General features: G+C 44.5%; 1 long non-coding RNA gene across 1 annotated transcript in view; it reads left to right on the top strand.

Moving 5' to 3' along the window:
• Positions 1-16,754, top strand: part of LOC144809083 (uncharacterized) — a 119,343-nt gene that overhangs the window by 69,700 nt on the left and 32,889 nt on the right. The window contains exon 2 of the long non-coding RNA XR_013606861.1: positions 5,058-5,125. This is a non-coding gene — a long non-coding RNA (uncharacterized LOC144809083). The remainder of the gene's footprint in view (positions 1-5,057; positions 5,126-16,754) is intronic.

Genomic DNA, 16,754 nt, shown 5'->3' with positions numbered 1-16,754 from the left:
TTTCCTCTCTCACTTATTTCACTGTCTCACGAGGATGAACAATCGCCATTAGATTGTCCCCATAGCCCTTGGTCCTGAAGAGACCCTGCACTGTTAAAGGGTCTACACGCCGTTGACTGTATTTGACCAGTTTAAAAGCTCTGACTATTGTACACAGAAGCTGGAATCATTACTAAGTTAATCTTTGGTCGCCTTTTTAAAAAATTGTGGAACCCAAGCTGTACACGTTACATGTTTTTCACGGTTTGTTTTATGGTTCCATTTCACTTGGGGACACAAAATTACTATTGATTTTTCTTAGTCTGTATATATCAATTTGAATTTTACAAATCTGATTAAAAGAATTAATGTGAACATAAAGTCTGCAAGGACCTCTTTCTTTCTGACATCACCTTAACCCATTTTTGCGATTGTGCATTTGATTATTATTATAGATTAGCCTAACTTTCCGCTGGAACCGTTGTTTCTGTTACACATGACATACCCTTGTTTTTGTTTTCAACTTTCTAAAAGTGACATTTTCAAAATTGTAATCTAAAATCCAACTTTACCATTAAAGAGGATTTTAAATTACAATTAATTTAGAGTCCAAACATGACATTTTTACCTGTTCCCAATTCAAAGTTAGAACTTATTAAATATAATAAGGTAACCCTAATGGAAGAGGTAAGCCAAACAGTAGTCAATAATGGATTTGGGAATTTTTCACTACCAGGACATGTAAAGCTTAAAACCAAGTGTCTTATTTTTCAAATACAATGTACCATGCCCTGTGGTCTGTTAACGGCTTACAATAGGGGTGTAATAGTTGTGACATATGTATTAAAAAGAGGGGGTTAAGCCTGGCAAAATGTTTATTTTGCCAGGTCAAATTGACAATTTAAAACTGAACACAAGCTGCAATGGCAGGCCTGAGAAATGTTTTTAAAGGGTTACTTTAGTGGGTGGCACAAAAAGTGCTTAGGGCCACCAGTAGCATTTAATGTATAGGCCTTGGGCAAATGTCGTACCACTGTACTAGGGACTTAAAGTAAATTAAATGCGCCAATAGGGTTTTGAATGGGAGAGCACAAGCACTTTAACACTGGTTAACAATGATAAATTGCATAGTCGATGACAACAAAAACGAATTTCAGCAAACAGGAGGGAGAAGGCAAAAGGTTGGAGGGAGACCTTACCAAGGTTGTAGAGTCAAACACATGGCAAACTTAAGAGGGCAGAGTAAAATTATTTTGGTTTAGCGGGTTGCTCCAGCATGTTGATGTCCTATGATTGTCAATTTGGATGGTATCGCACTACAAAATTACATTCTGCCACCCACAAAATCAGTTCTCGAGGTCACCAGCTTTGTTTGTTTGTATGTGCATGAAACATCAGCTTTTGATGTGCCAAACTGCAATAGGGTTATCCCAAAGATGAAATATGAACAGAGTGAGTTGATCCACAATCAACTCACTCTGGCCCATCTGTCTTGGCCCCCCCCACACCTAAAGACACTATAAAGAGCCTTGGCATCTGGCTGGATAAATCCCTCAGTTTCAACTGCCAGGCAACCAAAATTTCAGCTATGTGTTTCGGGCTTCTCAGGCTTCTCCGGAAGATCCTTCCCCTTCTGCCCTTTCAGGCAAGACAGATCATGATCCAAGGTCTACTCCTATCCCGTCTTGATTTTGGAAACTCCCTTTATCTAGGAGCCCCTCAAACCACCCTAGATAAGCTCCAGATCATACAAAACTGTGCTGTCCGAACATTGCTTCAGATCCCCCGTCGCCTCTCAGCCAAGCCCGGTCTAAAAAGCCTTCATTGGCTCCCAGTCAGGGAGAGAATCGACTTCAAGACCCTTTGTATCTCACACCGAGCATTCTGGAAAACGGGGGCTGCTATCAATCACTCCCTAATTATCCCCTACCACCGTTCAGCCTCCTCCTTCCTCGCCACAGTCACTAGGATCAAAAGATCCAGATGCGGAGGCCGGCTATTCTCATATAACGCAGCCAGGCTCTGGAACTCCCTCCCCCTCCACCTGAGATCCGAGCCCAACCTACTCCTATTACGCAAACATCTAAAAACTTTCCTTTTTAAAAAATCGGAATAAACAATGTCTTCAGTTGTCTCATCTGCAAGTTGCTGTTTACTTAGTGCTAGGACGCCTGAGGGCAGCCACCATGCTTTATAAATCACCTTTTCATTTAATTTAATTTCATTTAATCAGGAGCTCTCAGACTGGAGCACTGTGCTGAGGGGGCCCCCTGGTGCGTGGGGGCCCCCCGCACTGCTGGGGCCTGTGTTACGCCTGTGCGTTTCTAGTGTCTTTATAGAGGTGCAAACCAGGCATAACGGCGTTTGTAGATAGTGTGTTGGTATGAATAGAGTGAAGGTGGATTGTTAGAAGTGTTTCTGTAAGGTGAAGAGGAATTACAGGGGATATACCTATCAATTTCATACCAGCACAAAGCGAAGGAAATGAGGGCCTGTGATAATGAACATGCACAAGGGTGCACAAGGAATGTTGTGTCCTAGAAGGAAATCATTTTATTTCCACCGTAAAACCTAAGAAGCTTGTGGAGTAATAATTTAGTTCTCAACAGTGTGGTACGATTTGTGAGAAAACTGTGGAAGGTAGGGCCAATTGTAGCTGGTTGTAGGAAATGAGAGCGTACATTCTCATTCGCTGCCGGTACAGTTAAAAGAATATGTAAAATAGGATTGTTGTATGATCAAGGATATAAACCATAATAAAACACCTATTTTATGTAGTTGTGATGTTATTGTCCAGTGTTGTCAATGCAGCTTAGTATTTTGGTGAAGATCAAATTTTTTTCTTGATTGTGATGTATCATAATGTATTGCGTACAGGGATCAGGTGTTGCTGTGATTGGATGCTATTCGGGAGGTAACCCTGTAACACTCTAAAGTACAAAGTAGTGGAGTTGATAGTTGGTATTGAACTAGAAGGGAGGTAGAGGGTGTGTGTGATGGTGTGCTTTTGCTCTGTTTGAATAATACCTGCTATATATTTCCACCAACACTTAGATTGTTTCAGTGATTATCCATACCTCCTCTAGGAATTGTTGTTGACTTATTACGAACTGCACCTGTGGATTTGTAAACTGTTGGTTATCACTGGTTCAGTAACAAATCGGTCTACATACAGCCTGTTGTGTTTAGTATGTTTATTTCTGTTTAAGAACTCTCTTAGATTATGAAAAATTATCGACCGATCTCCCTACTGTTGGTCCCAACTAAGATTTTGGAGACCTACCTTAACTCCCATCTTAGTACTTACCTAAAGGTTCACTTACTACTTGATGTCACTCAACACAGATTTAGAAGCCACCACAGTACGGAAACAGCACCAACCACCGTTTCTAATAACATCCGTACTAAAGTGGATGCTGGGCATACCACTCTGCTCGTTCTACTTGACCATACCGCTGCCTTTGATACCCTGTCTCCCGTGAGGATGGTTGAACGACTCAGGAGATCGGGGGCTCGGCTTTGAGGCTTCTTACCTCCTTTCTTAGTGAAAGGGCACAGACTGTTAAATTTGGCCAATTCTACTCGGCCTCTAAATCCTTATCATGTGGTGTGCCTCAGGACTCCTCCCCGAGTCCAACGCTTTTTAACATCTATGTTGCTCCACTGGCAAAGGTTGTTAGATCCTTAGGGCTGGAGGTGTTGTCCTATGTGGACGACACCCAAATAATGGACTCTGCCCTTAATTTCAGGAATTGCATGCAGGCCGTCTCCTCCTGGATGGTGGAAAACTTCATGAAATTAAACAGACAAGACTGAGGTCCTGCTCTAAAGAACGGTGATGGATTAAACCCAGATCTGTTGACTGGGTGTGAGTGTTTGATTGGTTCAGATGCTCCGTCCATCACCACCCCCTTTTGTACCACTTTGTTTGCCATAAGTTGGCAGGGTATGCTCAGACGTGAGTCCCTTGCTCACTTTGCTACTGGATTCAAGCAAGCCGGGCTGAAGACGGCTGAAGTGCCAGAAACCGGTCCTCGGAAGCTTGTTTCCGGTCCAGGGAAGGCATGGCTTGGCAGTTCAGGCTGGACTGTTTTGCATATGGCCATGTCTGAACTGGGGTGGCAGAGTGGGCTAAAGAACGGTGATGGATTAAACCCAGATCTGTTGACTGGGTTTGAGTGTTTGATTGGTTCAGATGCTCCGTCCATTACCACCCCCTTTTGTACCACTGAGGTCCTGCTCTTCGGCAATAAATTGGAGATCTGCTGACTGGTGGCCAGACAGTCTTGGTACTTGTCCCTGTCTGGTTTTACACGGAAATAATTCAGGGGTCATTGTTGATAATTCGGTCTCTCTGGACCTCCAGGTCAGAAGGACCGTATCCACCTGCTTTGGGATCATTATGATCCATAGAAAAATTGCTAATTTTCTTTGTTTTGAAGCACGCAAGCAGGCTGTTGTTGCATTGGTAATGTCCAGACTGGACTACTGGAATGCCCTTTTTTTGGACATTAACAAGGGTCTAGTGCGACGTTTGCAGATGGTGCAGAATGCTGCGGCCAGGCTGGTGATGAATATCCCGCCTCCATTAGGTCACTGCATTGGTTGCCTCTGGACCAAAGGATCCTGTTTAAAACTCCCTGCTGACTCATAATGCCTATTATGGCTCAGGCCCAGAGGGAATCAAGGCAATGTTCTAGCAGTATGTTCTCAGTAGACCACTTCGCTCCTCAGATAAAAACCTGCTAATACTTCCTAGGTTTAAAAAGTCCAGGTGGGGAGGTAGAGGCTTTTCCTTGGCTGCAGCCAGGTTGTGGAACTCCCTCCCGGAAGAGCTTTCTAGTCAGGTGTCTCAGTCTCTCTTCCGTAAAACTTTAAAAACCAGGCTCTTTCCACAGATTTCAGTATGAGTATGTTGTTTGGTCCGCATCCCTCCTTTAGTTTGCATAAGCGCCTTGACGCCCTTGGGCTTAGTTCACGCTCTACAAATTCAATACTTACTTACTTACTTACTTAATCACAATCTTCATCAGTCTCACTTAATAATGCATCTTGTCTCATGTTTTCCTGGTTCTTAGGTGCTGAAGAGGAGTTCATCCTTCTTCGTCCGAGATCTCCACTTCCAGGCCCCTGGAAATAAACAAAGGTAAGTCAGGGCTACCACTCATAATTACAGAAAATTAGACAAAATAAAAGACGCCTTAGTTTATGTTTTTTCCTATCTTCTCTCTCAGTTTACTTCTTTCGTCTTGTCTCTGTAGTTTGTTTCTATTGCTGTTACAGATAGAGCCATTACATTTCACTGGGGAAGGTCCGACGCCTCTAGACTGAGGGATACTTTCCCTTTCAGTTCTTAACTATCGTCTGCCGCGAGCCCATTAGCTCCCTGAGAATATCGGTAGCCCTGTCTCAAGTTATCTTCCCTGGGGTAATGCCAGCCTGACTGGGTAATATGTGTTAAGTCAAAAAAAACACAAACAAATATGAATACAGTAATATTAAAAATGGAAATGGGTGGGTTGCATAGTGTAACACTTCCTGTAAAACAACACAAAACTTTGGGAGGCCCACAAGTCTAACGTGATTTATGCAAAAATAGACAATATGCAAGTGTAGGTGGCTGGCTTAGTATATGATGCACACTTATTCAAGTGGTGCACCTTGCACTAATCCAGGCAACCCTTATGGTGATTTTAGTCAGTGGCATAGCTAGGTCTTTTGCCGCCTGTGGTGGTCCAAGCCTTTGCCGATTGCAGCAACTGTAAGAGGGGAGGGGGCATGAGTGCTGGTGAACGAATCCTGCTCCGACCGCCCCGCGTCGCTGCAGGTAAGGGAGGGAGAGGATGCCACCACCCTCAAAACTCGAACCACCCGGAGCGGGCTGCCCCTTCCCACCTCACCTTGCTACACCACTGATTTTAATGTTCTTTAATAATCATAGAAAGCTCTCAATGTGGTAGCTGTGGAAAGCAGCCTTCAGGCTTACATTGAAGGAGTGTTAAGCAGCTTGTTTTACCAGTTTAATCTTATAGTGCAAGTTAAATGAAAAAGAACCACACAGTGTTGATATAAAAATACTTCTATTTAATACACAACATTCACTAAAACATTGGTATATCTCCTACCAGGAGATGTCAACAAAATATACAGGAATACTTCAATTGCAGTAAGGTAAGTAGCACAAAATACAGTGGTCTCCAGGGGGAAACCAAACAAATACACTAAGAAAGTGGAATGCGATATGCACAAGAAAACGGGACTTGGACCAGAAGAACCAGAGGAGCCTGGGACACAAGGAACCACACAAGGTAAGTACCGTGGAACCTAACGGAGGCTGTATGCAGAGTGGAAACAAAGCCGCATGCCTAATGGAAGTCCCTGGAGAAGTCAAGGTTGCAGTTTTGTAGAAGAAGGACCCTTCCCAGAGGACCCCAAAGAATTCCTTTGGAGGATGGAATGTTAGAGAGCCACCCTGCCCATGGATGCCCTGGGAACCAGGTTACCTACACCAGGAAAGCCAGGTTCAAAGGGGTGAAGAGACGTCGGAAACCTCCGTAGACGACAATGGAAGACTTGGAAGAAGATACCTCTGGAGAAGTTCAGGAAGCAGTCCGGTGGAATCCAAGGGTGGATTCTGGAAGTGAAGAACCTGCAAGCAGAGGGGACAGAGTCTATGACATTTGGACATGACCAGGAGGCAGAAAGACAGAATTCCCACTGATGTCGGGAGGTTCAGAAGAGTCGACGGAGACTTTGTCGCTGCAGCTGTGAGGACAAGGCGATGCTGAGGAAGACCAGGAGGCATGCATGAGCTGTCCTCCATTGGATGTCGGTGACTAGGCTGTCAGTGTCCGGTGGGAGCAAAAGTAGCCGCAACTGGTGTGGAAAACAAAGAAGGAGCAACGTTGGGACCAGCAAGGTCCAAGGGACTCGTCAATAGCTGGAGAGTCAGAGCAGGCTACGAGCAAGCAGGGGAGCCCACTGAAGCAGTAGAAGACCCTCAGCAGGACCCTCAAGCCGAAGCCACAGGAGTCGCAAGAGGACCGTGAGCAGCTCAACAAGGATGAAGACTCATGGTGCAGAGGATGCAGTGAGGATGCTGATCTTGGAGGGAAGTGATGCTGGAGGATGGAGCTTCTTGTAGCCTGAACATCTCTGGAGTGCAGAGCCAACAGGCCTTGGGAACTGCAAGTCAATGCAGTGCACAGGGGTTCAGTCCCAGCAGTTCAGACAAGGGATATTTATTATTATTTTCCTTTTTTATTAAGGAGTTTTATACAGCGCTAGTCTGACCCGAGGGCTCGGAGCGCTTCACAACAGTTTTTGAGCAAAATTCATACAATAAAGCAGTCTTCTACATATAGGCTCGGAAGGTCAAGTGTGCTGAGCAGCATTGAGGTAGTACGTGAGTCCTGAGATAACCTCATAGAGTGCACGTTCTCTTGGGGTTGATACAATAAAGCAATATTCTACATATAGGTTCGGAAGTCCAAGTGTGCTGAGCAACATTGAGGTAGTCCGTGAGTCCTGAGATAACCGCATAGAGTGCACATTGTCTTGGGGAGGAGCAGTTCGGGGTCAAATAGCAGGGAGGAGATAAGTCCTAGAGCTACAATGTCTAGGAGAGACGACAAGCAGGGATCTGCGTTTAGATTGTGGCTATCCATTCGGGAGGGAGCGGTTGAGGCAAAGGACGTTTAGGTGTTTTTTTTTTAATTTTGTGAAGGACGAGATTGTCCTGATACCGACTGGGATGACGGTCCAGATTTTCGGTGCATTTCCGGTGCAGGACAGTGCAGCAGTTTTTTGTTTGCGTGTTTTCATAGGGATGAGTAGTAGGGTGCTGGAGCTCCTGAGGTTCCTTGTCTAACCAGCCCTTTTTGGGGTTTGCCAGCCAAATACTCAGGTTTTTCTGTGTGCAGGTCTTTGTGTGTGAGGCAGGCAGTTCGGAAACTGTCACGCAGTTCGATTGGGAGCCATTATAGTTCTCTGAGTGCTGGTGAGATGTGGTCGCATTTCCTGATTACATTCTAGCTGCTGCGTTGAGAGTAGTTTTGAGGGGAACTAGGTGAGATGTTGTTGCACCAGTGAGGGTGGCATTCCCATAGTCAAGTCTGGATAGCACCAATGATTGGGTGGCTTGTTTGAGGTTGTTGGTTGGGATAAATGGTTTTATTTTGTTAAGTAGCTTCAGGTTGACGAAGGCAGTCATTGCGGAGTCCTTTTTTTCTTTTTTTTGTTTCATTGCTCCACAGTAGCATACAGTACCATACAAAAACAGTATAACTCATTGGTGTGACAATTTCACAAATTCATATGGTCACAGAAAGCCCCCCAAATGCTCAGACAAATCTTGCTTTTCTTTACCCCCTTCACAGAAAATAAACTCAATTCTAAATTAAAGAGATTATACATTTTAGCCCGCCATAACTCGAATGTGGGGGGTTCAGTTTGAAGCCAATCAGAGGCAATACAAAGCCGAGCGACTGTCATTGCAATAAAAATCAAATGTCGATGTTTATACAATGGTGTCCCCTTATTAGTGTCTGCCCCCATCCCTAATAACATTATGGCAGGTGTAATCCTCATCGTACTCCCAATAATTGTAGACAAAAATGTATCAATATCCACAATAAATCTAAACAGTTTGCTACAACTAAAGAAAATATGAAGACTGTAGGCATTATCACCCCTACAACGAAAACATTTTCCATCATACCCACCCCCCCACTTAAACATATGAGCTGGAGTATAGTACAGATCAAAAAACAGTTTTGAAAAATTGCACTTTCAAATTAGTCGAAATTAAAACACCCTGAGATCTAGCAATAGCATTCTCAATAGATAGGTTATGTTCCCCCAAAGTTATAGATCATTTAGCATTGTGCTTTCTATACGATAATAGAATCTTATACAACACCCCAATTTTCTCCTGTCGCCTTACAGCCTCTACAAGTAAATTAGGTGTAAGCATAGCATTTGTCCTTGATAAAAAGTCCAGAATTTGAAGAAATTTGAAAAACTGAATATTAGGCAAGTTATATTGTCTCGCAAGTTCTTCAAAGGACATGAGAGGCCCCCTGTGGCAAAAAAATCCCCTAGTTTTATAATACCTTTGTTCCTCCAGCCGTGTGCTACATTATCCCAAAATATGGGGGGAAGGATCTTTACAGCATTCATAGGGGTGTAGTATGATAATTTCTCCAATAAGCATAATTTTCATGTTCTCTTCCACACTTTAAAGGCACCTTCCACTACTTTGAGCCTTGTCCGCTTAAAATAACTGCCATCAATTCCTTTGAACAGGCATTGTCGAGCCTCAGATCCCAGCAAGATCTCAAAAATAAAAGGGGCCTCTGCTGTACCGGCCACTCCTTCCCCAGTCAATAATACCCGCATTTTTAACAAAAAGCATACGTAGAAATATAAAGCAAAATCAGGTATGGCTAGACCACCTCTCTCAACTGGTAGTGTAATAAATATGGTAGCTCGTCTTGATTTACCAGGGGCCCAAATAAACTTCGCGCACAAGGATTGAAGATGTTGCAAGTGAGCTCCTGCCACTTCCAAAGGTATTGATCTAAAAAAATAGAAGACCTTGGGTAAAATATTCATTTTTTATGATGTTACTTCTACCAATTAAAGTAAGATATAGTCGTCTCCATTTGTCAAGAGAGTCCTTGAAACTATGTAACATTGCATTCCAGTTAGCATCAACCACCTCAGACATCGATGTCCTTATTTTAATGCCCAACTATGTCACCTCTTTTAACACTCTGACATCATGCAAAACAATATTCTCTGAACAAAGCATTTGTGTTTTAGTCACATTAAGTTCATAACCAGACACCTGGCCAAACGTTGTCGCTAATCGCTCAATCTCTTGGAGTGCAAGGGATGGGTCAACCGAAGTCACAGCTATGTCGTCACCATAAGCAAAGACTGAGAATGGAATATCATGTACATAAAAAGGCTCGATACGGGGGCTGTTACCCAACTGCTCAACAAAAGGATTGATATATAAAGCAAACACAAGTGGGGGGCAGGGGCAGCCTTGCCTGGTGCGGTGATCTTAGCCATCGTGACGTATATAATACGTGCAAAGCGGTCATAAATCTTTTCCCAAACCCAATTCGACACATCAATTGCCATAAATAATCCCACTCCACCCGATCGAATGCTTTCTCTGCGTCCAATAAGATTAATCCTAAATCTCATTTTTCAGTATGGACAACATCAAAAAGTGTCACCACTTTATTTACGTGGGTAACAGTCCCTCGAGATGGTATAAACCCATGTTGGTTCGCGGAGACTAATGTGCTGATAACCTTAGATAAACAATTTGCCAAAATCATGGACTATATTTTACTGTCACAATTTAACAACGAAATCGGGCGATATGATCCAACCAAATCCGTCTCTTTGCCGTTTTTACAAAAAACCACAATAGTGGCTTCTGACCATGATTTGGGGGTATGACCCTCCTGTGCAGCCCTGAAAGTATTCAATATTTCATCCTTTAATTGATGAAAAAAAAGCTTGTAAATCTCTGCATGTAGCTTATCAGGCTCAGCCGCTTTTCCTAAGGTAACACTATTAACAGCCATTTCTAGTTCTGTCATTGTAATTGCACTATCCAGTTGTTCCGACTCAAGAGGATATAAATATGATATTGCCTCCTCAAAGAGTACACTATTATCCACACCTGCCCCTTCCTGTTGTGTATACAATTCAGTATAGAACTGATGAAAAATTGAAAATTGCCCATTCTTATCCTTCAGGGACACGATAGAGCGGGATGATTCTTTCATGCGCAGCCGTAATGCCAAGCATCTGCCAACTGTTTCCCCATATTCATGATTTTGCTTTTTATAAACTAAATACTTTTTAGCATTCTCCATGTTCCACCAGCCGTGAATTTTAGTCTGAGATCTAGCGACGGAGTTTTCTAGCTCCGCGATATTGTTACCTGTCTGTGCAATCGCCAAAGTTAATTTGCTCTCAAAGCTGCATATAGTTCCTGTACCTCTGATTTAATTTTTCTTTGCTGATCAAGCCCGAAACTAATTACCCCCCGAAAACAAGCTTTAAACTTATCCCAAATAGTTGCGATATTGTTATCAAAAAAATCCTTCATCCAACAAATCATATGTTCTCTAAATTCATCGTTTAAACAAAGTTTCCGATCAAACGAAAAAGCCTTGGGTAGCCCCCTCCAACCAGGTGCGATCAATTCTAAAACAATTGGGCATGGTCAGACGAGATCCTAGGATATATTTGGACTGAGACACCTACTAAAGAGGCAGTAGATGCAAAAAAAATCCAAACGAACTAGCTTTTTATGCGGAAAAGAATAAAACGTGTAACCCGGGTCCAAAGGATTTAACTTACCCCACACATCAACTAACCCATTATCATTCACTAGATAGTATAAAGCATTAAAAACCTGTGGTTTACGACCTTTATATCTTCAAGGCCGATCCTGCAATTCTTGATTAGCCAAATTGATATTTATATCCCCTCAGATTAACAAAGGTTGTCCCCAAGTAGCCAACTCTAAATTTAACTTCTCCAAAGTTTCTGCCTCATCTAAGTTGGAGCAATAAATGGTGCACACAGTGAATTTGCTATCCCCAAGTCTGCACTCCGCTAAGGCCCAACGACAAAGCTTATCGGCCAGGGAACGTCCAATAATCTGTACATTTGATTTAGCTAAGATAGCAACCCCCCGAATCATTGAGGATTGCTGACAGGCCATAATCAGCTTAAACCCAAACTCATTTAAAATATGCCGTTTAGGCCAGGGTATATGCGTCTCTTGAAGACACACCAGGTCTGGCTGAATGATTCGCAATTCAACAGCTACCCTCTTCCGCTTTTTCCAATTGTTAAGGCCGGAAGCATTTAACGAACACATTTTTATACCTTTAAATATCATTGTAACATTACAAAGAGGCTCCCCATGAATGCCAATTTACATGTAATACCATAACAGAACATACATACTCCCTTTGTGGCCATATCAATATTTTATTTTTATTTATATTCTTCCGGATAGTTACTACTGTGGAGTTTTCCCCCTTTCTACCCCACCTAAGTGTGCCCCCCCCTGCCAGCCCCGGTGTCCCACTTTCCCCCTCCCTCCCCCTGTAACAAGGGTTTAGGACCCATGGTCCTGTAGATGCAAGCTCCCGTGAGTCCCCTACCATTACTCGCGGACCCCTCCACTCGAGGGAGAGGAAAAGTAGCCTCCCCCCAAAGTTAGACAGGAGAAAACAGCCCTCAATACCAATTTAAAAGGTTATAAGGAGTAGAGAAAAGAATATGTCCACCTTCACCCAAGACAAAAGGAAAGAGAATAAGAGAAAGGAGACCTGGAGAGGAAATTAGAATAACCTGTACATCAAACAGATAGAAGGCAACCTCACTAAATAGAGCTTAAGAATTCCTTAGCCACTCAGCTGCTCTGGTTGGGTGTGGGGCTGACTTGGAAGGTTTTACTGCACTTTGGGACTCCTGGAGAAGAAATGCACAGTCCTGTCATGAGAAAGGAGGGAATGTGGTTTGGCGGGAGAGGGGGGGCGGGGGGATGAAGGGTGGTGGCTGATGGTTTTATGTGACATGCTTGTTGTGTTTATGTACTGTAAAATGCAAATAAAAATATATATTTTTTAAAGAATTCCTTAGCAGACCCTGCATTCGTGAAAAAGTGGGTACGCTCATGAAAAATCACTTTTAGCTTTGCAGGGAACATTAAATACGCTTAAGCCCCCTTAGCTTGGAATTGTGTGATCAACTGCCGAAGTTGCCAGCGAAGCTCAACAGTATGTTGGCAAAGATCCGGCCTCACGAAAAATTCAATATCTCCCCCTACTCTTTTCTTGTCAGGTCGCGCTAGCTGTAACACCGCCTCTCAAGCCAGGAAACTATTAAATGAGATAAGAAGGCTCTGGCTCTGTCCAGCTCTGAGACGAATATTAAAAGGGAACCAGTGAGCACGTTCGATCTCTCTGTCCCAATCCCACCTAGTCAACTCAGGAAATGCTTTTTTAAACACATCTACAATGAATCTGCGTGGGTCCTGCCCTTCCTTCCCCTCTGGGATCTAGAGTACTCTCAAGTTATTTCTCCGTGCCCGGTTTTCTATCTGCGCCATCTTCCATTGAGTGTCCTCCCTAGTAGCTTGAATCAAATCAGTGGCAAGTTCATCCTCTAGATTCGAAATTTGTGCTTCAGCCTCGTTGAACCTAGAGATAAAGTTAGCGTGGGATTTAGCCATGCGCCTACCGAGTTTTGCAAATTACGGCATAAATTCTGTACTCTCTGGCTTTCCTCTCGGGTTTCATCCCGGTGGGACATAATTGATCGATATATTAATGATAAAGAAATTTCTTCCCCGTTGCCTTGTGCATGCTTCACCAGGTGTTGAGCCTTTACAGTGTCACCTTTATTAGTATTCAGCTCCAATTTTTTCCGTACAGTGTGGGGCTGACCCTCTGCAAGCTCCCCTGACTCAAGCTACTGTGGTCACTGCCATCTGCCATGCTCAGCTGTGCCATATATTATACTGCCAAATTTTCACAGGATGATATGGATTGCCCTGAAAGGGAATAAAAATCCCCAGATTCTGCGTCAGGTATATGTAATTGATCACCAACTTGGGAGTTTATAAGCAGTTTAGAGAGTTGGGTTCCCCCTGCAGCCCCGCAGTCTGCCCCTCCAGTGCCAACCGAAGCCCCACCAGAGTCTTCCGAGGACAACGGAGTGACACGAGGAGAACCAGCGGCTGCGCTTGAAAGAGGTCCCATACATCCCGGGAAAGTGTCTTCCATAGATAGTGAATCTACAGTTAAATTCAGATTTACCACACTCGAGAGCCCCCCCGTCACTTGACTCAACCGGGTCTGCTCCCCCTTCTAGTATAACTTCAGCCTTTCTCCCCTTCCGCTTATCCTTAGCTGCAGAGAAAAGAGCTGGTATCTTTTTTCCGTCAGGCCCCTCTTAGCTCTTGTGGCAGCGGCATCGCCTTTACTGGTCTTGCCCGAATCAGCCGAGCTGCCCGGGGATTTTGATGTGTTTGGCCATGTTGAGTTTTGAGTCTAGGGTGATTTCTAATGATTTAACGGAGTGGGTCAGAGTGTGATTGTCGTTAAGAGCATCCAAAGCTTTTAGCCATTCTGAAATATGAGGGTTCTCTTCCTTGTTGGAGATGAGGAGTGTTTCGGTTTTATCTTGGTTGAGTTTTAAGTGGTTAAGCGACAGCCAATGTTGGATTTCTTTTAGAGTGATATTTAGTCTGTGAATGTCATCAATGGAGGAGGTTTCTAGATAGATCTGGGTGTCATCTGCATAGAGGTGGAAAGGGATGTTAGCATTTTTGAGTAGGGTGGTGAGGGGTTCCAAGCATATGTTGAACAGTTGAGGTGAGAGTATTGAACCCTGGGGGACTCCTTGTTGATGGGGTGTAAGTCGGAGGTAAAGTTATTTATTTTTATCCTTAGTGAGCGGTTGTGTTAGAAGGAGGAGAACCAGCGTAGAACCACCTCATCAGCTCCTGCCCTTTCTTGTAAAGCTTTGATGAGAAGTTGGTGATCAACCGTATCAAAGGCTGCCGATAGGTCTATGAGAATGAGGAGGCAACATTGGTCGGTATCGAGGGATTTGTCGATGTCGTCTGTGATGTTAAGGATCGCGGTCTCTGTGCTATGGCCTTTTCTGGAACCTGATTGGTGGGGGTCAAGAAGATTGATGCTATCCATGTGCTGAGTCAGTTGTTGGAGGACACATTTTTCAAGGATTTTTGATAGGAGGGGGAGATTGGAGACGGGTCTGAAGTTATTCAGCTCCTTGGAGTCAAGGCCTGGTTTTTTCAGTAGTGGCATGACTTGGCCAACTTTAGATATTCCGGTATGATGCCGGTTCTCAGGGAGCTGTTTATGATCTTGCACCAGCACGGGACTATGTAGAGTTTCAGTTTTTTGGTCAAGTTCGGTGGGTATCGGGTCAAGGATGTGAGAGGCTGGTTTGGAGGTAGAGATCAGTTTGAGGATCTCAGTTTCCGGGATGGGGTTGAAGGACTTCCAGGTTTTTGTGGGGTGCTTGGGCATGCTATCTACTATCACTAGGGGCAGGCTTTTGCAGACTGGGTTGACGTCAATGTCCAATGAGAGCTCAATATTGGTGATTTTTTTTTCGAAGAAGTTGACAAAGTTTTCACACAGGTCCTTGGAAGCTTGTAGGGATGATTCCGGGGGTTTGGAGGTTTGTTGCCTGATGATTTTGAACAGTATGTTGGGCCTGTTTTGTGCGTTGTCCAGGGCGGCGCAGAAGAAGTTGGATTTTTCGCTGCTGATGTGTTTTTTGCATTTCCTACGGGCTGCTTTGAGTTGTTCGAGTAGGCTTGAGGAGGGGTTGCTCCTCCATAGTCTTTCTGTAGCTCTTAGTTGTCTTCTTTCGTTGTTAATGACCGTGTTGAACCACGATCTGGATGGGATGTTCCTGTTTTTTTTTATTTCAAGGGAGCTACTTGATCTGGAATGGATGTCATGGTTGTGTTGTAGTTAGAGGTGAGTTTTGTTGTGGATAGATCATCCGTGGAGGCAGTAAGAAGAGAGTTAACCCTTCTCTCTAGGTCAGTCATGTTAATCCGAGTGAAGTGCAAAACACACAAGATGATGGACGGAATGTTGCACAATGGCAAAACATTCACCCCCAGTCACAAATCTCGGTTTAATCCATCGTTATTTTGCTCACCAAGCTACCCTAGTTCTGACATGGCCATATGCAAATCAATCTTGACCCTGTGCCTCATGGGAACAGTCCAGCCTGAACTGCCAAGCCATGTCTTTCCTGGACCGGAATCAAGCATCCTAGGACCGGTTTCTGGCTATCAGCCGTCTTCAGAAAGGATAGCTTGACTCCAGTGGCTTAGTGAGCAAGGGACCCACGTCTGGGCTGAGAAAGTCAGTTTGCAGCTATGAGGAGTGTTAGTCATTTTGGAGATATTGAGTTGTGATCTGAGGCTGGAGTTCCATATTTCGGGTCTTTCAGTGTGAAAGATGAGATCCATTTTTAGGTCGAGGACCGAAGGCTGCGCTTGCGCAGTCTCCGGTAGGAGATTTAATGATTTTGAGTATGGGGGCTTGAACCCGCCTCTCTCTTCCATTGGCTGGCTTCCTAAACGGAGGCCAGCCATTGGAGGAGAGGGGCGTCACTCCTTTCAAGCCCCGAATCCGAAATTTTCGGACGTTTGCGGCCGCCATTGTTGCCCGGAACTTGCCTATGTGTACAGATGATCACCCAATCACTGAAGATGTCACTGCGTTTTCTTACTGTCAGGTAAAGCCATATCATCCAATAAACAGCCGCGCAACACCAGAATCTATTTCCGAGGTCCAAGTCCATTTCCTCCAATCAAGGGCCGCGTCGTCTATGTGCCATCCGTAAGTTCCTATACGGAGCGAGACTCTGTCACTTTCTCGTCCAATGGTAGAGCTCTCCTGTTCCCAAGCCCCCACTCTTCATCTGTGTGCGTGTATTGCTACCGCCATGTTAGTGCAGGCTCGAGCGTTTTTGGTGCTGTGGGGGTCGTTCGCAATGCCGCTCCGTAGGGCAGGCGGCACGGACTGAACGCGGCAACTCCCGTCTAAAGCTGGGAGCCGAGTGCTGTCTGCTGCCCGCCATGAGCCTCCCCTCCTCGGCCAGGGGAGGCCTGGGCTCGGGGAAGGCGGGCGGCAGCGGGAAGCACGGCGGGGCAGCCGCTGCTGGCGGGGCGG

The sequence above is a fragment of the Lissotriton helveticus genome, chromosome 1_1 (genome assembly GCF_964261635.1).
Source record: "Lissotriton helveticus chromosome 1_1, aLisHel1.1, whole genome shotgun sequence".
Lineage (NCBI taxonomy): Eukaryota > Metazoa > Chordata > Amphibia > Caudata > Salamandridae > Lissotriton > Lissotriton helveticus.
This window is presented reverse-complemented; position numbering and strand designations above follow the sequence as displayed.